At 44.5% G+C, this 21,342-nt stretch overlaps 1 pseudogene across 1 annotated transcript; it reads right to left on the minus strand.

Annotated features, from left to right (window-relative positions):
- LOC311139334 (otoancorin-like) lies at positions 1–9,612 on the minus strand (annotated as a pseudogene). The gene is made up of 16 exons (XR_014615489.1): positions 9,387–9,612; positions 8,256–8,380; positions 7,995–8,137; positions 7,358–7,466; positions 5,665–5,889; positions 4,737–4,785; positions 4,388–4,494; positions 3,703–3,845; positions 3,337–3,472; positions 2,463–2,648; positions 2,272–2,362; positions 1,795–2,085; positions 1,388–1,524; positions 1,157–1,254; positions 824–1,016; positions 1–564 (listed from the first exon to the last, which is right to left on the minus strand). The product of XR_014615489.1 is annotated as an otoancorin-like (transcript).
- Positions 9,613–21,342: the final 11,730 nt, after the last annotated feature.

A 21,342-nucleotide genomic window follows, 5' to 3' on the forward strand; every position in this document is an offset into this window, starting at 1 on the left:
ACTAACAATCCATAGTGTAAGTGACTGTAGGTTCATAATCTTTATTATTAAGTTACAGTCTTCCATTTCCAATCTTGTCAGCACTCGGTTAACACCCATAATCCTCATTTTATGATCCCAACTCTCAGAACACCGACTCACACATCACGTTCCAGCATTATCCTACAATAGAGACAAAGATATAGAAAGATAAATATTTATTAGATTTCTTTAACAAATAGAATAAAAATATCTTAAGCGCTTTCACATTTTTGTCACAGGTATCTGTATCTGCTTTGATGTGCTCAAGGCCTGCTTTGGCTTAATCTAGAATAGGTATTTTTAATTTAAAAAAGCTGGATATACTCTTATGACAGAAATACAAGTTATATTTGTTACTGTTAAAATATGCAAATTGTATCAACAATCTCTATTCTTGTTCGACACACGCATGAGCAGTTCCATATAGATATTCATGCGTGCCTAAGGGATGTGTAGTTTATCACTACAGGACAAACCCCAGCAGTAGGAACAAGAAGGGTTGCATAAATACTTCAACTCCAAGAGTTCCCAGCATAGATGCTCCTGGTGGAGGAAAAAAGGCATTACACTATGTTTTACACCACTTGACTTCTCTCTCCTGCCTATCCATCCTCATTTCTGTTTCTTCCTCTCATAATCTAATCAACTCTTTATCTCTTACCTGACTGGGAGCATTCCTTTATCTCTCCCTATCTCCATCTCTCACTCCTGCTGTGTTCATAACATCTTGGAAATTTGTAAATACCAGCATATGACTGGGAAAAATCATCTCTCCCCGCCCAGTCCCCTCCCTTCCTCTCACCTGAGCGTTGAGGCAGGTTGCTGGGTGGGTTTGTAGTCGGTTCTGCACGGTCGTAGGCCACGCGGTTGTAGGCCACACCCAGAGCGTTGCCAAGAGCGGCCCGTTGCGCCTCCCCCAGTACCACCATCTGTGCAGCAGTTACCATGGCAGCATTGTCAGGACCCAGGGCCTTCAGCTGGCTGGTTGAGAGTGCCTGATCAGAAATGAGAAGAGAATACAGCGTTATGGGAGCGCTGGGTTCCAATGTCACCAATTTTTTCCCTTACACCTAGTAATTAGAAAACCTCAGTGGAACACAGCAGAGAGAGAGAGGGAGGGAGAGAGTGTACTCACAGCGAGGCGGTCTGGGGGGATGAGAGGAATGCTGGTCGGACTGAGGAACGAGAGGGCAGAGGGACTGAGAGAAGGAAACTCTGACAAACTCAAACCAGCTGGAGAAAAGTGAGATGAAAAAGAGAGAGGGGGAGGAGGGATGAGAAATGGCTTACATTTGTAAATGTATTTCACAAAATAAGAGAGAGCAATAGAGCGAGAGAGAGAGGGGAACCGAGGAGTGTATCTGACCCATGATGTTGCCCAGAGAGTTGACCTGAGCCTCGGTCCAGCCCTGTGGTTCTCCAAACACAGCCACGGCACGCTGCTTCAGAAGCTCTGTTACTGCCAGGGGGCACTGCACCTGACCCACCGACTGTACTGCCACCCTATAGAGATACACAACACATTATAAAACACGCACCCACACACACACACACGGTCCATGTCTGACCTGAAGGCGTCAGTGTTGAGCTGACCAGTCTCCTCAGCTTTCATACCACAGATGAACTGGTTCAGTCCCACCAGCTCCCAGTTCTCCCACTGTCTTATTAATACGCTCCACAAAACCCCTCCACACAGCCTCCCTCTGCCAGGGACCAGATATGATCATCATTAGAGTCTAGTATTTTGTGTGTGAGAGTGCATATATACAGTACCTGTTATTGTGTCCAGGAGCAGCGGGAAAGTGTGTCCAGTGAGGAGAAGGGGAGGCTGGGCAGCTCAGTGAGGTTGAACCCCTGAGAGACACAGCCCAGCTGGAGCACCTGGCTCTCATTCAGACCTGACACTGGACCCCAGGCCTGTAGTACAATATAGTACAGTTCAGAAAGACACTCAACAGCGGAACAAAAAAAGATGATGCTCACCCCAGCACTCGAGATTCTTCTAACTTCTGTGGAGTTGGGTAGGCTGTCCAACAGGTCAGACAGAGTCTCTTTCAGCCATGACTAGAGGGGGGCCAGGGTAGAAAGTAAAAGAGCAGAGATTATCTTCATTTTAAAAAATTCACAGAAACATGACAGATTATGAAAGCTTAATTTTTTTCACAAGCGTAGACAACATCAGGGAGAGACTAGTCAAGAGCCTTTGATCTGTGGTTGTCAGGGAGATCATGGTGGTAGAGAGTCACTGACCTTAAAGCGCAGTGAGCGGACAGCAGAATCATCCAACAGAAGGAGAGGACCCAGGGATTTCATGGTGTCAGCTGTCCAATCAGATGGGTCACTTTCAGAGGAAAGAAACAATAATAATTTGATATTTGTCAAATGTTCTTTTGGCAGTAGCAGTTATATCTAGAAAGGTGAGATGATGTGCTTGTTCGTACCTGTATGTATCATTGAGCAGCTGGAAGAGCGCCCTCCAGTGGCGTGGAGGTATCTGTGTGCAGGAGGCCAGGGCCTGCACCGTGGAGTTGAGGACCTCAGGGGCCAGGAGGGGCATCTGAGAGGGGGCTAGCTCACACAGCAGCTCTGACATGTTCCTCACTGGACAACTCTGACATGTTCCTCCCCTGGGGACACAGGGGTGCACAGGGCTCTGTAACTCATTGCAGTGTGTGTGTGTGTGTGTGTGTGTGTGTTTGTGATTTCCACTAAGATTAGGGTTACGGTTGGGGTTGAGGCTAGGGTTAAGGTTGAACCAGGATGTGGACATGAAGTTGGGTTAGGGTTAGGGTTGAACTGGGATGTGGACATGAAGCTAGGGTTAGGGTTGAACTGGGATGTGTACATGAAGTTAGGGTTAGGATTGAACTGGGATGTGTACATGAAGTTAGGGTTAGGGTAAGGATGAACTGGAATGTGGACATGAAGTTAGGGTTCGGATTGAACTGGGATGTGGACATGAAGTTAGGGTTAGGATTGAACTGGGATGTGGACATGAAGCTACAGATGTAGGATCTTAATTTGAGCCAGTCTGCTACAGTAAGAAAAGAATCATTCAGGAACAGGAAATGTGAATTATTATGTGGATTATAATCAATTGATTTTTTTTTGTAGGGGTTGATACATTTTTTGTTACGGTAAATCAAGTCTGACATTTTTAAGTAGAAATTACAAACTAGAAGCCTTTTTTAAACCTTGAATACACTACAAGTTTCCATTTCCTACTGTGCAGGAAAATCCTCAGCCACAAAAGTGTGATCAAATTAAGATCCTACATCTGTAGGGTTAGGGCTATAGTTAGAGTTGTGTGTTTACCAGGCAGCTCAGGGCTCTGTTGATCAGTGTGGGGCGAGAGCGAGAGGTGAGAGGCAAAGAACTCAGGTTGGCCTCTTTCATCTTCTTCATGAACACAGCACATACAGAGGCAGGCAGACTGGCTATCTTCTCAGCCCTGAGAGAGAGAGAGAGAGAGAGAATGAAAAAGAGTATGTGTGTATGATTGCGTGTGTGTGCTTGTGTGTGTTAGTGTGCGTCTGTGTGTTTGGGCCCCCCACCCCCAAAAGGGCAATTTTCCATGGATATTACCTGCTGATTGATTCTTAATTTACTATCCTACAATTGAAAATATTTATTTCATGTATGTTTTTAATTTCAGGAAATTATGAAATATATAGGCTATACACTGTCAGTGTGAAACCCCTGAAACACAGGTGAAGCAGCAGCAGTGTGGGGATCTCCTCCAGCTCTGTGTCTGTAATGTTGTTGAAGTAGCCTGCTCTCTTTTTCTCCAAACCTGCAAACAGACTCTGTGCAGTACAGCACACCTGACAGACAAAGAGAGAGTGAGAGGGAGGGAGATAAAACAGTGTCTCAAAATCAATGTAAAAATACCCCCTAAGCCTGTAATAACCAGCATGGCCTCAGAGCTATATGAAACAAACTTGTATGTATTTCTGAGCACCTCCAAGACGTATTAATTAATCTAGGGAGGTTGGTCGGAGAGGATGGGTGGGCGTAATCCGCGACCATCTAACAATCCAAAGGTGTCGTGTCGGGGACAATTGTAGCATTCTAGCTAACCCTTATTCTAAACTTCACCTAACTGGCTACGCAAATTATCCTAACTTTTGTCGTTAGTTCACCTAACCACCAACATAAATTCTCCCCATAATTCTCCTTTGTTGGTATGACGCAACAAGCAACCTGGTCTCAGAGAAAGACATATAATACTATACGTCCTCTAATTCGTATGATGTTCAATGATCGCTACTCCATAACCTAACATATGTAACATATCAGTTGTCACAGATTTACATACAGTATAATATGAATTGCAGTCATAACGTGTGTGTGTGTGTGTGTGTACCTGTGTCTTAGAGAGCCAGCGTGGAGTCTTTGTTACAGCTTGGGCCATCTCCATGACGCCACTTTCAGCCACCTTTTCAATCATCTTACAGGCCACGCCCTGCATCGCTGATCCCAGCTTCCTGTCATCATCATCATCATCATCATCATCATTTACATTTGCACATTTACATTTGAGTTATTTAGCAGACGCGCTTATCCAGAGCAACTAGGGTTAAGTGCCTTCCTCACCATCATCATCATCCTCATCATCATCATCCTCATCATCATCATCCTCATCATCCTCATCATCCTCATCATCATCATCATCATCACCATCAAAAACTGTGTGTGTGTGTGTATGTTCTCACCTGTAAGTGTCATCTTCTTGCCTAGGATCTTTCTGACCAGAAAGGCCGACTGCAAGACAGAGGACAGTGTGTCACACCAGTGGCTGTAGTCACCAGAGTTATGTTCAGAAGACACACACACACACACACACACCTGTGCGCGTGTCCACTGCTTGCCCTCCAGTTGGTTGAGGGAGGTCAGGTTAGCCTTGTCCAGGGTGGTCAGGGATAGGCTGGACAGCAGGGAGGCAGGGACTTTCTGGATCAGCTCTGAGGCATTCACATCCCCACGCAGCCACACACACACACACACACACACACACACACACAAGCAAGCACGCAGACATACGGATTACTTTAGGATCAACCTGAACCATCTTTGCTACACATCTAATTTTCTTCTATGACGTCTCCCTCCCTCTCTCACCCCTCCCTCCCTCTCTCACCCCTCCCTCCCTCTCTCACCCCTCCCTCCCTCCCTCCCTCTCTCACCCCTCCCTCCCTCTCTCACCCCTCCCTCCCTCTCTCACCCCTCCCTCCCTCTCTCACCCCTCCCTTCCCCTCTCACCCCTCCCTCCTGCTCTTACCCCCTCCAGCAGTGCTTTTCTCTGTAGCCTGGTCATCTTTTGAGTCATTATGTCCAGACCCTCATTACCCAGAAGCCCCTGGGATTTGATCTTCCTGAGGACAGAGGAGGCCACGCCCGTCAGAGAGAGAGAGAGAGAGAGAGAGAGAGAGAGAGAAGAAGGGAGAGTGGAGATACAGAAAGGATCGTTTTTAGAGCTGCTCTCTATTTTACCATTAGTTCCTAACTTGGCCCCTCATACAATAGAAGAGGACCACCTAAACATTCCAGTTGAGAAGCCTGTTAATAGTACTGATTGAGACACACAGAGATATTGATAAGAGTAACACCTGCAAGACTGCATAGCCATGGCAGCTCTCTTACCTGCTTCCCCTGCAGTAGTTTATTGGCCAGTGTTTTGGCCTGGGTCAGACCCCACTTCACCTCTGATCCCAGTGACATTAGGGTGTCCTTGAGGGCGTCCGGGGAGAACTGGGAGAGACGGAAGGGGGAAAGCACCATAACACCAGGACCCAGCGCATGCAGCAGCTCAGGACTGGAATCGTCTACAGATGATGACATCACAGTGTTGGCAAGCTTCTTCTTCAGCTGGAAGCCGGAGGAGGATGGGGGAGGAAGAGGAGGGGAGAAGAGATGGGGGAGAAAGAAGAGGGTTAAAAATAAACACCACAGATTATTCTCATAATTGTTCTCTGTAAAATCCCTACTTTAGGGATTCCTGATTTATAAACTATAAACTACAACAACTTTGGAAAGAGTGAGAGGGAGAGAGAGAGAGAGAGAGAGAGAGAGAGAGAGAGAGAGAGAGAGAGAGAGAGAGAGAGAGAGAGAGAGAGAGAGAGAGAGAGAGAGAGAGAGAGAGAGAGAGAGAGAGAGAGAGAGAGAGAGAGAAGAGAGAAAGAGAGAGAGAGAGAGAGAGAGAGAGAGAGAGAGAGAGAGAGAGAGAGAGAGATAGAGATGTATGACCATATTAAAGACACATATTTCCCTCCGGGTAGTGCGTACGGCCCAGTACATCACTGGGGCAAAGCTCCCTGCCATCCAGGACCTCTATACCAGGCGGTGTCAGAGGAAGGCCCTCAAAATTGTCAAAGACTCCAGTCACCCTAGTCATAGACTGTTCTCTCTGCTACCGCACGGCAAGCGGTACCGGAGTGCCAAGTCTAGGTCCAAAAGACTTCTCAACAGCTTCTACCCCCAAGCCATAAGACTCCTGAACAGCTAATCATGGCTACCCGGACTATTTGCACTGCCCCCCCACCCCATCCCTTTTACGCTGCTGCTACTCTGTTAAGTATTTATGCATAGTCACTTTAACTCTACCCACATGCACATATTACCTCAACTAGCCGGTGCCCCCGCACATTGACTATGCAACGGTACCCCCCTGTATATATAGCCTCCCTACTGTCACTTTATTCTATTGTATATATAGCCTCCCTACTGTCACTTTATTTTTTACTTCTGCTCTTTTTTTCTCAACACTTTTTTGTTGTTGTTTTATTCTTACTTTTTTGTTTAAAATAAATGCACTGTTGGTTAAGGGCTGTAAGTAAGCATTTCACTGTAATGTCTGCACCTGTTGTATTCGGCGCATGTGACCAATAAAATTTGATTTGATTTGATTTGATTTGATTACAGAGATCCACAAAAAATTCGAAAACAAACCCAATTTTGATAAATTCCCTTATCTACTGGGTGAAAAACCACAGTGTGCCATCACAGCAGCAAGATTTGCGACTTGTTGCCACAAGAAAAGGGCAACCAGTGAAGAACAAACACCATTGTAAATACAACCCATATTTGTGTTTATTTATTTTCCTTTAACTATTTGCACATTGTTACGACACTGTATATAGACATAATATGACATTTGAAATGTCTTTATTCTTTTGGAACTTCTGAGTGTAATGTTTACTGTTAATATTTATTGTTTATTTCACTTTTGTTTACTATCTACTTCACTTGCTTTGGCAATGTTAACATGTTTCCCATGCCAATAAAGCCCTTAAATTGAATTGAGAGCGAGAGAGAGAGAGAGAGACTGGGGGGATACCTTGGCGATTCCAGAGTTGCTACAGTCGTCGAGCTGAGAGAGGAGGAGCTGGCTCATGGAGGAGTTTAGGGTTGGGGCGTCGTCATAGAAACATGCCAGCGAGCCCAGTCTGGATAGGAAAGGGTCAGAGGTCATAGGTCAGAGTTAAGTAATATACCCTACTGGCTATTCAGTACCGTGTTTGGTCACCCAACATCTGTTATTTTCTCTCCTCCCTTGTTTGTTTGTCAAATGTCTGTGACTAAGCACTCGTTCATGCTCAAGGTAGATGTACTGTAGCTCTGGCTAATTCAGGAAAAATGCTAATCTAACCGTTGATACCTATTTTGTTTAGTAAAGTAAATATGTAACTTCAGGATGGTCTGAATAATTGGCAAAATGAAGGGTCATTTGCATGTCCAGCACTGGAGATTGGTGGCACCTTTATTGGGGAGGACGGGCTCATAGTAATGGCTGGAACGGAATCAATGGAATGGAATTGAACTCATCAAACACATGGTTTCTATGTGTTTGATACCATTCCATTCACTCCATTCCAGCGATTATTATGAGCCGTCCTCCCCTCAGCAGCCTCCTGTGATGTCCAGGAGATGCACCACTCCTTCTCTTTCTCTCATACGTGCACGAACGTACGCACCTGTCCAGGTTTTGGACCAAGTCCTCTCTCTTCTGGGAACATTCTCTGATCTTCTGCAGTATCTTTCTGCCCTGGAGAGGAGGGAGTCCCCCTACACCTCTGAAGGAGGACGGGAACTGGGGTGAATGGAAGAATTGACACAACTAGGGAAAGAGAGAGGTAGATTAAAATAGCAGTTGTAAAATAGTGGACTGTGATTTGTTTGAGTTTTGATGTGATCCATGAAAAAGCAGAGTGGGGAGAACTACAACACACACAGACCTGGTCGTTGGGGATAGTTTGGATGTCATCCATGGGCAGCCCGGAGAGGAAGGGCCCCATCATCTTCATCACCTCAATCTTCAGCCACACCAGACTGGGAGGACAGGGGCTGGGCCAGGGCATCACTGGAGAGAGAGAAGGGTGGCACACACACACACACACACACACACACATTCACAGTCCCCCCCCCACACACACACACACACAGTCACACACACACACACACACACACACACACACACACACACAGGGCAGAGTAGTACTTGAACACACACATGATGTCACAACAGTGGTTGTAGTCACCAGAGTTGTGTTCAGCAGACACACGCACATGCACGCACACATACACACACGCAGGCAGGGCCGAGTATTACTTGAACACACATGAAATAGCATGGGTACTTGAACACACACATGCAGATGTAACACATATAAACACACTGCAGAGTGAAGATCTGTGTGACACACACACGCAGATCAGGTGTTGTGTCTCGAATAAACACACACCTCTCCACTGTCCTTTGGACACAACTCACTCTCTCCCTTTTCATAGGGAAGTAGTTTGGGGGTGATTTTTCACGGGGTGCTGCAGCACCCTCAGGACCCCTACTTCCCACGTCTATGTCCCTTTTCATCCCTCTCCTCCTCTTCCTCATCCTCATCCTCCTTTCCTCCCTCCTTTCTTCACTCTGCTTCGGTCCTTCTCTCCTTCCTCCCTGCTCTCCTCCTCTTCTTCAAGCTTGTTTGCTGTATTTTCTCATCATTTCTTTCCATTTGTTTTCCTTCAGGTTTCCCACCTTTCAATGGTTTTTCCTCCTTCTCCTCTCCTCCTCTTTCCCTTCCCTTCTCCCCCTCTTTACTTGGGTCCCTCTCCTCCTCTCTATCTTTCTCTTTCTCCGGTTTGACTTGAAGAGATTGATCATTAGTATTTGGGTCATAAGGTACCAAACAAGACTGTTTCTAAAAGCTTGATAAATCAAAGATACAAAACAAGACTGTTTCTAAGAGCTTGATAAATCAAAGGTTGTTCTAACATCTAAAATCTCAACTAAACATATTTGTATCAGTATTTAGTTTAATTCTAATAATGAACAATGTAACATATTCTACCTCTGCAGAGGTGGTTCTCACTTGTCATATCAGGCTGTGGTGGTCTAGCAGGCCATTTCTGTACTCCTTCTGGACTGTGTGTCTGTCCTGGTTCCTGTTCTGGTCTGTGTGTCTGTCCTGGTTCCTGTTCTGGTCTGTGTGTCTGTCCTAGTTTCTGTTCTGGTCTGTGTGTCTGTCCTGGTTTCTGTTCTGGTCTGTGTGTCTGTCCTGGTTCCTGTTCTGGTGGGGGGGTTAACTTGTAGATCCATTAATTTGCACACACAAGGGTCACCTTACCTGTTATTAAAGGGGTTGTCCATCATCATGGGTATCAGGTGTCCTGTAACATAGCAACCACGAATTAAGAAACACACAGGGACTTGGAAAACTAAGATGATTTAATCAGCATCATCAAACTGTTTTAATGTATGCAACAATATACCAAGTGTGTTGTGCTGTTACCACCATGTTGTTCATAAGCAATATTATTACAATGATACATTAGTAATACCCTCTGTGTTTACTAGGTTGGGGAGGTGTGTGCTGTGTCCTCACCTATTTGCAGGCATCTCATCATCTGTGGGGACAGAGGGACACCAAAATGAACTACGGAAATGTTACTTTTATAGATTTTATATGTATAATGTAATACCACGTTACAGTGAGGTGTGAGACAGCCTCGCCAGTCAGCCTTCTAGGGTGTCACAATACATATAGCTGGTGAATGAGTCTGTATATGGCTTAAACTACAGGTGGGGATGGTGTAACTGTAACATGAACATAGGCCAACTGTGTGTGTACTGATCAGTACTGTAGTAACAGCTCCCAGAGGTGTGTGTTTGAACAAGGTGGAGGGAGTAGCAAGTGTCCTTCAGGTGAAAGCAGTGAAATAGATCCTCCAGTCACATGGTTCTGTGTTTGGTGGCCACAGTTTACAGACACCTCTGGTGAGGGAGGTCACACCTGGTCAGGTGAGGCAGGCCATATGATAGATTATTGATTGATTTATTGGTTGGTTGATTGATTGACTGGTTGTTTGATTGGTTGTTTGTTTGATTGATTGGTTACCAGTTTCTTGGCCATGTCTTGGAAGCGAGCGGGTGGAGATGGGAAGCCTGGGGTCACGGGGTCAGGGTTGAGCATCATGGAAGACATCAAATCTGGGTGCAGGGCTGAGAGGGGCATATCGCATGCACAGACACATGCACACGCACAAGCACGGACACGCACGCGCACACGCCCACAAATTGTCAACATGTTAAGTGTGTATGCTACACTTGTTTCCTGTTTGGATCTAACTGTAATTTAGGAATGATCCACTGTTGCAAATTGGAAGGGGGTTGCTGCTTACCTGAGACTACATGGACTAGGAAGAGGAGGAGGAGAGCCTTCTCCCCTGGTGAAGCCATGGTGAAACAGTCCACCAATCTGCTTTAGAGAGGAGGCGGAGAGAGGTGATGTCAGCAATTGTAAACATAAATTCTAAAACGTGGAATCATTCTAATTTCCCACCTTTCACTAAACCTAATTCTAATATTTTTTCTATCTATCGTGCTTCCCTTCGTTCTCAGTAAAAGACAACTTTTATTGTCAGAAAATGTCAGTTGGACATATGAGCCAGGTCTCAGGGATACTAGAGTATTTTTTTATTTATTTTTTTATTTCACCTTTATTTAACCAGGTAAGCCAGTTGAGAACAGGTTCTCATTTACAACTGTGACATGGCCAAGATAAAGCAAAGCAGTGCAATAAAAACAACACAGAGTTACATATGGGGTAAAAAAACATAAAGTCAAAAATACAACAGAAAATATATATACAGTGTGTGCAAATGTAGCAAGTTATGGAGGTAAGGCAATAAATAGGCTATAGTGCAAAATAATTACAATAGTATTAACACTGGAATGCTAGATGTGCAAGAGATTATGTGCAAATAGAGATACTGGGGTGCAAAAGAGCAAAATAAATAACAATATAGGGATGAGGTAGTTGGGTGGGCTAATTTCAGATGGGCTGTGTACAGGTGCAGTGATCGGTAAGGTGCTCTGACAACTGATACTTAAAGTTATTGAGGGAGATAAGAGTCTCCAGCTTCAGAGATTTTTGCAATTCGTTCCAGTCATTGGCAGCAGAGAACTGGAAGGAATGGCAGCCAAAGGAGGTGTTGGCTTTAGGAATGACCAGTGAGATATACCTGCTGGAGCGCAGACTACGGGTGGGTGCTGCTATGGTGACCAATGAGCTAAGATAAGGCGGGGATTTGCCTAGCAGTGATTTATAGATGGCCTGGAGCCAGTGTGTTTGACGACGAACATGTAGTGAGGACCAGCCAACAAGAGCATACAGGTCACAGTGGTGGGTAGTGTATGGGGCTTTGGAGACAAAACGGATGGCACTGTGATAGACTACATCCAATTTGCTGAGTAGAGTGTTGGAGGCTATTTTGTAAATGACATCGCCGAAGTCAAGGATCGGTAGGATAGTCAGTTTTACGAGGGCATGTTTGGCAGCATGAGTGAAGGAGGCTTTGTTGCGAAATAGGAAGCCGATTCTAGATTTAACTTTGGATTGGAGATTCTTTATGTGAGTCTGGAAGTTGAGTTTACAGTCTAACCAGACACCTAGGTATTTGTAGTTGTCCACATACTCTAGGTCAGACCCGTCGAGAGTGGTGATTCTAGTCGGGTGGGCGGGTGCCAGCAGCGTTCGATTGAAAAGCATGCATTTAGTTTTACTAGTGTTTAAGAGCAGTTGGAGTCTACTGAAGGAGTGTTGTATGGCATTGAAGCTCGTTTGGAGGTTTGTTAACACAGTGTCCAATGAAGGGCCAGATGTATACAAAATGGTGTCGTCTGCGTAGAGGTGGATCTGAGAGTCACCAGCAGCAAGAGCGACATCATTGATATACACGGAGAAAAGTGTCGGCCCAAGAATTGAACCCTGTGGCACCCCCATAGAGACTGCCATAGGTCCAGACAACAGGCCCTCCGATTTGACACACTGAACTCTATCTGAGAAGTAGTTGGTGAACCAGGCGAGGCAGTCATTTGAGAAACCAAGGCTATTTAGTCTGCCAATAAGAATGCGGTGGTTGACAGAGTCGAAAGCCTTGGCCAGGTCGATGAAGACGGCTGCACAGTACTGTCTATTATCAATCACGGTTATAATATCGTTTAGGACCTTGAGCGTGGCTGAAGTGCACCCATGACCAGCTCGGAAACCGGATTGCATAGCGGTACGGTGGTATTCGAAATGGTCGGTGATCTGTTTGTTAACTTGGCTTTCAAATACTTTCGAAAGGCAGGGCAGGATGGATATAGGTCTGTAGCAGTTTGGATCTAGAGTGTCACCCCCTTTGAAGAGGGGGATGACCGCGGCAGCTTTCCAATCTCTGGGGATCTCAGACGTTATGAAAGAGAGGTTGAACAGACTAGTAATAGGGGTTGCGACAATTTCGGCGGCTAGTTTTAGAAAGAAAGGGTCCAGATTGTCTAGCCCAGCTGATTTGTAGGGATCCAGATTTTGCAGCGCTTTCAAAACATCAGCTGTCTGAATTTGTGTGAAGGAGAAGCGGGGGGGGCATGGGCAAGTTGCAGCAGAGGGTGCAGAGTTGGTGGCCGGGGTAGTGGTAGCCAGATGGAAAGCATGGCCAGCTGTAGCAAAATGCTTGTTGAAATTCTCGATTATTGTAGATTTATCGGTGGTGATAGTGTTTCCTAGCCTCACATATCCAAGATGGCGTAGTAGTGCAGTTCTGTTTTTGTCGTGTGTCTGTAAATAGCCTGTAAATACCCTGTTTTTTTGTATTTTTCGTACATATTTCCCTATCAGACTTTTCATCCTTCTACAAAATATACTTTCCTGCAATCCGCCTCACTCAATGTGGAACGGATTCTATTATTGACTTACCTTTATCTGGAGTCTCCAGTTGAAACTAGCTAGCCAGCTGACTGGCTACTTGCTATTAGCCACAGCTGGCGGTATTTCACCCAGAGCATTGGATTTTTTTTTTCTGCGGGATTGATTTGGTCACTGGACATTAATCACCGGATATTCGGCCAGTCTGCACAGTGCGTTGTCGACCCAGAACATATCGGTTTTTCCGCCGGAATCACTGAATCACTGGACCTTTAACTCCGGATTCATCGCTACCAGCTAGCTGCAACGGAATGGACGCTGTGGTCTGGCTAATCATCCTGAGCTAGGCCCATCTCCCGGCTATCTACCTCTCTGTCAACCGGACGGGACCACCTAGTGTTGACACGGAGCCCCGCCGATCCTACACGACTGGTCTGCCGACGAAATCGTCTGATGTGGTTACGACGTTAACCACGAAGATTCCATCTGCTAGCCCCGGCCCGCTAGCACACGCTAGCCGTGGCCTCTTACTCGAACTATCCTATTGCTGTTCACCGGACCTTATGATAACTCAGCTATACAGCTGATGTCTGCTGGACTGTTCCTTTTTACGGTACTACATCCTGTTTATGTTTAGCCTCAGCCCAAACATGGTTAGCTTATTGTTGTTTCGGTTATTTCTAATTGTACTATTTCACTGTAGACCCCCCAGCCCAGCTAAACCTGCCTCAGATAGCTCCTTTGTCCCACCCCCTATACACGCGGAGACCGACTCAATTGATGCCTCCAGCGATGCTATCTCTTTCATTGTTACCCAACGCTTAGGTTTACCTCCACTTTACTCATATCCTTCCATATCCTTGTCTGTACATAATGCCCTGAATCTTTTCTATAACACCTGGAAATCTGCCCGCTTTATTCTATGTACCCAACGCACTAGAAGACCAGTTCTTAAAGCCTTTAGCCGTATCCTTATTCTAGTCCTCCTCTGTTCCTCTGGTGATGTAGAGGCTAACCCAGGCCCTGCAGCCCTCAGTATCACTCCTACTCCCCAGGCGCTATCATTTGCTGACTTCTGTAATCGCAAAGGTCTTGGTTTCTTGCACATAAATATCAGAAGTCTACTTCCTAAGTTTGAGTTATTCACTGCGTTAGCACACTCCGCCAACCCTGACGTTCTAGCAGTGTCTGAATCCTGGCTCAGGAAGGCCACCAAAAATTCTGAAATTTCCATCCCCAACTATAACATTTTCCGTCTAGATAGAACTGCCAAAGGGGGTGGAGTTGCAATCTACTGTAGAGATAGCCTGCAGAGCTCTATCATACTATCCAGGTCTGTGCCCAAACAGTTTGAGCTTCTACTTCTAAAAATCCACCTTTCCAGAAATAAGTCTCTCACTGTTGCCGCTTGCTACAGACCCCCCTCAGCCCCCAGCTGTGCCCTGGACACCATATGTGAATTGATTGCCCCCCATTTATCCTCAGAGTTCGTACTGCTTGGTGACCTAAATTGGGATATGCTTAATCCCCCAGCCATCCTACAATCCAAACTAGATGCCCTCAACCTCACGCAAATTATCAACGAACCTACCAGGTACAACCCTAAATCCGTAAACATGGGTACCCTCATAGATATCATCCTGACTAACATACCCTCTAAATACACCTCCGCTGTCTTCAACCAGGATCTCAGCGATCACTGCCTTATTGCCTGCGTCCGTAACGGGCCCGCGGTCAAACGACCACCCCTCATCACTGTCAAACGCTCCCTAAAACACTTTAGCGAGCAGGCCTTCCTAATTGACCTGGCCCAGGTATCCTGGATGGATATAGATCTCATTCCGTCAGTAGAAGATGCCTGGTTGTTCCTTAAAAGTAATTTCCTCTCAATCTTAAATAAACATGCCCCATTCAAAAAATACAGAACTAAGAACCGATATAGCCCCTGGTTCTCCTCAGACTTGACTGCCCTTGACCAGCACAAAAACATCCTGTGGCGTACAGCATTAGCATCAAATAGCCCCCGCGATATGCAACTTTTCAGGGAAGTTAGGAACCAATATACACAAGCAGTCAGGAAAGCAAAGGCTAACTTTTTCAAACAGAAATTTGCATCCTGTAGCACTAACTCCAAAAAGTTTTGGGACACTGTAAAGTCCATGGAGAATAAGAGCACTTCCTCCCAGCTGCCCACTGCACTGAGGCTAGGAAACACTATCACCACCGATAAATCAGTAATCAGTATATTCTTTAAGACTTCCTCCTCTGAGGCTGTGAGCTCACAGCTGCCTAGCTACCGCCCTAGTTACCCACCTAGTTACCCACCCAGTTACCCGCCCCATGGAGTAAGCCCACTGGGGGTAAAGAAGAACATGAAGAGAAAAACATGCACTTTAATCGATATGTTATGTCACGCTCTTTCTCTACCTCTCTATCTTTCTCTCGGTTATATTTGCCTTTCTAGTGTACTCTTTTCCTCCTCTCTCTCCCTCCTCCTCTCTTTCCATGTCTCTCTTTCAAAACCACTGCTTTCCTATTATTGCTTCTGTAAAAGACTTTCCCCTTTAAGTCATTTGCATGACTTCTGAAGTTTTGACTTCTCATTTGGGTTTGGCCTTGGGGCATGTCATGCAATCTGCTTGTCTGAGTGCGGTGATTCTGGGGTTTATGGTATTAATAACCACTCACATAATTATTTGACTATATGAATATACATTGGTTACAAATTCCAGGGACTGTCTCCTCTAAATACACTCCTGTCTATTCTGAATATCTTGTTAATTTGAATTAGTTCATTAGTCCATTTTTAATACTCTGTCCTTGCACATTAGTGATGTAACAGTTGTTCTGCCTGTTTTCACCGTAGTACTGTAAAGACAAAGAGCAGAACCTAACTTCCTAAAATCCCAGGCTTATAGTATAACACATAAACCTAACCACCACATTACATTTAGCAAAATACTCATAAGAGCAGAGATACAGAGATATGACGGATTAAATTTGGGAATAAGTTATATTTAATGTCTGTAACTAGGTTTAGATAGATTTTTGACCAGTGTCTATTCATAGAGTGAAAATAGTGCCTTTATGAAGTATTATAAGTATCCTTCTTCTACGAGACAGATCATTGTTTACTTTTTAAAAGCACAACACTGTCAATCCTTATTAGATAATGATGCAATTGACAGAGAAACAACACAATCAACACAGTTCTAACCATTATGGAGGCCACAACCAAACCAAAGATAAACGTACTTACTGAAAGTTGTTTTCTTCTTGGATGTAGAGTATGTAACAGCAGTATGTTCACCAGGTACGCATCACACAAGGAGAAGAGTGTATGTGTTCTCTCTCTCTCTCTCGGTTCCCTGTACAGGTGTCAGAGCAGGTGCATACGCTCTGTGTGTCTCATGTGTGGGTATGGAGCTTGCACGCTATGTTGGCAATGTTACAGTAATCAGGCCTTAGTTCACAGTCATTTTATGTAAAACATAATCATCATCATATCAGAGAAAAATACATTCTCAGAGAATACATGTTTGTGTCTTGTAAAAAGACTTGAAATCTCTTTTATGTCATCTTTTCAAATGCCTCAAACACAGGTGAACTTTAAAATACACATTAACATGAAAACATCAAACCCTGAACCAGTGGTTAGTTGCAACTTGTTCCGACTCAAACATGAGAGACATGTTCTTTGTATATCTGTGAGTAGGCACACCGGTCAAGGCCCTGTTATTGTACGTCCATTCCACACAATTACCTTTAACTCACCTTTATGGAAGTTTAGACCCTTGGGATTACCCTATGACATCATATCAACCTTGGAACATGGTCAAAAAAACAACCTTGTAGTGAGGTTTAGTGTTGTTTCATATCTTTGTGCTTATGAAACACTACATAGGGCAGAAGCTCTCTCCATTCAGTGCTCTCTCCGTTCAGTGCTCTCTCCATTCAGTCTTCTTTCCATTCAGTGAGGGAGGGGAATGTTTGCACAGATGACAATGACAGTGAGATGCGGGTAAACAAATATTTGTATTTCTGAAGACGAAGAGATTGGGCAATGGGTGGAAAATTCCAGAATGACTAGGCCCTATATTCAATCAAGTAGCCTCACAGTAATATAAGTAATGCTACCGTCTTTCCCTGTAACAGCGTGGCAGGCCAAAGGACACACAATGACTGGAGTTTGGGAGACAGCTGTGGCCATATTTCACTAAACATTACATAACAATATGAACACAATGGCATATTAATAACAAAGAGATCAAATGTTGTTCCTCACTGCACTGTTCCTTGTTAGAAATATGACAGGCTGAAACTGTTGACTTTATAAGCCGGTACTGAACATTTGACCTTTAGTTGATGATCCATACAGATTTGTATGCCAGAGGGTTGAGTTTCCTCAGACAGAGCCTCAACCATTACTGTGTATAAAATAAACAACTTATAGAGATTGGAAACCCACATAAAACGTCTATCAATGAGGAACTCTTTAGGAGTAGTGAGTGGGTGATGAACCTCAACCAATGGAAACGTCAACAGACACAGCGGACCCAGATAGTGACACTGTTATGTACACAGCATGAGACCTATACATTATAGAAACATCTAACATAGCCTACCCTCAATATGAGAAGGATATTACCACCCTATAGGGCTGGGGTGAAATATGAGCAGCTTAATATCAACACATAGAGGCCAAATTCAATAGGCTGTCATTGTTCACAATGCAGATATACAGTATGTTTACTCTGAAAACAGGAAAAATCTATCTGTGAAGGGAGTCTTTTTTTTTTTTTTGTATACTACTGTGTAAATAGTGAAATGTGAATAATTGAATTGGACCTCTATTGAGTTAGCCAATGGCATTATTTAAGATGAACTGGACACACAGCGACAACAAAAGCCAACCCCTATCTCAAAGATATAATCATCATGACTGGACATTAGGTGTACCATCAACTTTGACACACCAATAGTACTTTCCCTGCCTCACAGTTACATATGGCTAGACACGCAGCAGACTATGGGACTGTAGGTTACCACACAGAGAGGCCAGTTGTAAGGTTCTGTTCCTAAACGTAGCAGCAGATACAGTGGTCTACCCTCCCATGGAGCATGCTGCCTGATAAACAACAAGCCAGCTCACTGTAATCCCCTAGGACCCCTTTCTAATTAGCAGTAATAATGACACTCATTAGGAAAAGGAACAGTACATGTAGCACGATTACCTGCTTTTTCCTGCTTTAAATACTTATTTGGCATTGTCATTGTCATGGAAGGGCGCAACTTTTTCTGTGGATGGGAGGAGGGACATTTTGAAATTGCATTTTTGTCCCCCCCCCCTAGTTTTATCATTAGAATGTGATACAAAACGCGGCGACGGTGCGCTTTAGGACCAAGCGGACGTCTCCAAGCGGTCAGGTAGGCTGTTTGGAGTGTTTATCCGACTGGATAACAAACAAAAAAATTAAAAATTATAAAATATGTACTCCCCACTTCTAAAACCAAAGTTGCGCCCCTGTTGTCATGCATGATGAGTTGCTGGCTAAAGCAGAAACAGAAAGGCTACCAAGCTACATGCAAGGTGCAGTGGCCTGCTTCTGAATATGGACAGCAATAGTTGAGTATCTGTCCCATGTAGCTAAATAATGGGTGCACACTACAGAGTCTGCAGCAATGGCGTTACAGGACAAGCCACCACCTGCAGGCAGAGCCAGAGCCAGAGCCAGGACATCTCTGTTTATTTTTCAAACGATCAACTGACCAGAAGGTGGAGGCAGAACCAAAGAAGCTAAAACCACCTGTCAGGACTCCTGAGCTATGCAACATGGGACAACAGACAGTAGAATAGAATAGTCACAACATCGGTCCGTCCATTCTAGGTAAAAAAAAACAAAAAACAGATCCAACCACATAATGGCTCTGGTCCAACCATTTCATCTCAATCATGACCCTTTTGGAAGCAAACAGTTATCTACATGTCTATTTTATGTTTGTGCTGTAGCTTTATGCCTATCTATGCTGCAACTAATTATATGAGACTATATATACGGCGCTTTCACACATCCCCTTATGATTTGGTTCCTAGTGCCTTTGGTACCCTGATCCACGCTATAAACTATGTGAGAAACGCAAACAAACCCTGGCTGAAACGAATCCTGCACCTGCGTGAGTAGTACAGTCGTGGTCAAAAGTTTTGAGAATGACACAAGTATTGGTCTTCACAAAGTTCGCTGCTTCAGTGTTATGAGATATTTTTGTCAGATGTTACTATGGTATACTGAAGTATAATTACAAGCATTCCATAAGTGTCAAAGGCTTTTATTGACAATTACATTAAGTTTATGCAAAGAGTCAATATTTGCAGTGTTGACCCTTCTTTTTCAAGACCTCTGCAATCTGCCCTGGCATGTTGTCAATTAACTTCTTGGCCACATCCTGACTGATGGCAGCCCATTCTTGCATAATCAATGCTTGGAGTTTGTCAGACTTTGTGGGTTTTTGTTTGTCCACCCGCCTCTTGAGGATCGACCACAAGTTCTCAATGGGATTAAGGTCTGGGGAGTTTCCTGGCCATGGACCCAAAATTTCGATGTTTTGTTCCCCGAGCCGCTTAGTTATCACTTTTGCCTTATGGGAAGGTGCTCCATCATGCTGGAAAAGGCATTGTTCGTCACCAAACTGTTCTTGGATGGTTGGGAGAAGTTGCTCTCGGAGGATGTGTTGGTACCATTCTTTATTCATGGCTGTGTTCTTAGGCAAAATTGTGAGTGAGCCCACTCCCTTGGCTGAGAAGCAACCCCACACATGAATGGTCTCAGGATGCTTTACTGTTGGCATGACATAGGACTGATGGTAGCGCTCACCTTGTCTTCTCCGGACAAGGTGTTTTCCGGATGCCCCAAACAATCGGAAAGGGGATTCATCAGAGAAAATGACTTTACCCCAGTCCTCAGCAGTCAAATCTGTACCTTTTGCAGAATATCAGTCTGTCCCTGATGTTTTTCCTGGAGAGAAGTGGCTTCTTTGCTGCCCTTCTTGACACCATCCTCCAAAAGTCTTCGCCTCACTGTGCGTGCAGATGCACTCACACCTGCCTGCTGCCATTCCTGAGCAAGCTCTGCACTGGTGGTGCCCCGATCCCGCAGCTGAATCAACTTTAGGAGACGGTCCTGGCGCTTGCTGGAAAAAGCCATACCTCAGACTGGCCAATAAAAATAAAATATTAAGATGGGCAGTCTGAAATATGGCTTTTTCTTTGCAACTCTGCCTAGAAGGTCAGCATCCCGGAGTCGCCTCTTCACTGTTGACGTTGAGACTGGTGTTTTTGCGGGTACTATTTAATTAAGCTGCCAGTTGAGGACCTGTAAGGCGCCTGTTTCTCAAACTAGACACTCTAATGTATTTGTCCTCTTGCTCAGTTGTGCACTGGGGCCTCCCACTCCTCTTTCTATTCTGGTTAGAGACAGTTTGCGCTGTTCTGTGAAGGGAGTAGCCTTCATTTCTCAGAACAAGAATAGACTGACGAGTTTCAGAAGAAAGTTCTTTGTTTCTGGCCATTTTGATTCTGTAATCGAACCCCCAATTGCTGATGCTCGAAGGTACTCAACTAGTCTCAAGAAGGCTAGTTTTATTGCTTCTTTAATCAGCACAACAGTTTTCAGCTGTGCTAACATAATTGTAAAAGGGTTTTCTAATGATCAATTAGCCTTTTAAAATGATAAACTTGGATTAGCAAACACAATGTGCCATTGGAACACAGGACTGATGGTTGCTGATAATGGGCCTCTGTACGCCTATGTAGATATTCCATAAAAAATCAGCCGTTTCCAGCTACAATAGCCATTTACAACATTAACAATGTCTACACTGTATTTCTGATCAATTTGACGTTATTTTAATGGACCAAAAGATTTGCTTTTCTTTCGAAAACAATGACATTTCTAAAATAGAACTTTGTTGTACTTGTGATGCTTGACGCGCTGCAAGTCCAGCCTCTCCCATCTCATTGTTTTTTTAGGAGCATATATCCACGTGGGTGATTGAAAGATTAACTGAGGTCCACACTCCAGTCTAGTTGGTAGTGGTAATGCACTTTAAAGTTGGTTGCCAACTGCCATATAATGTCCAAAGA

Source organism: Coregonus lavaretus (assembly GCF_964263955.1).
Source record: "Coregonus lavaretus genome assembly, chromosome: 13".
NCBI classification, from domain to species: domain Eukaryota; kingdom Metazoa; phylum Chordata; class Actinopteri; order Salmoniformes; family Salmonidae; genus Coregonus; species Coregonus lavaretus.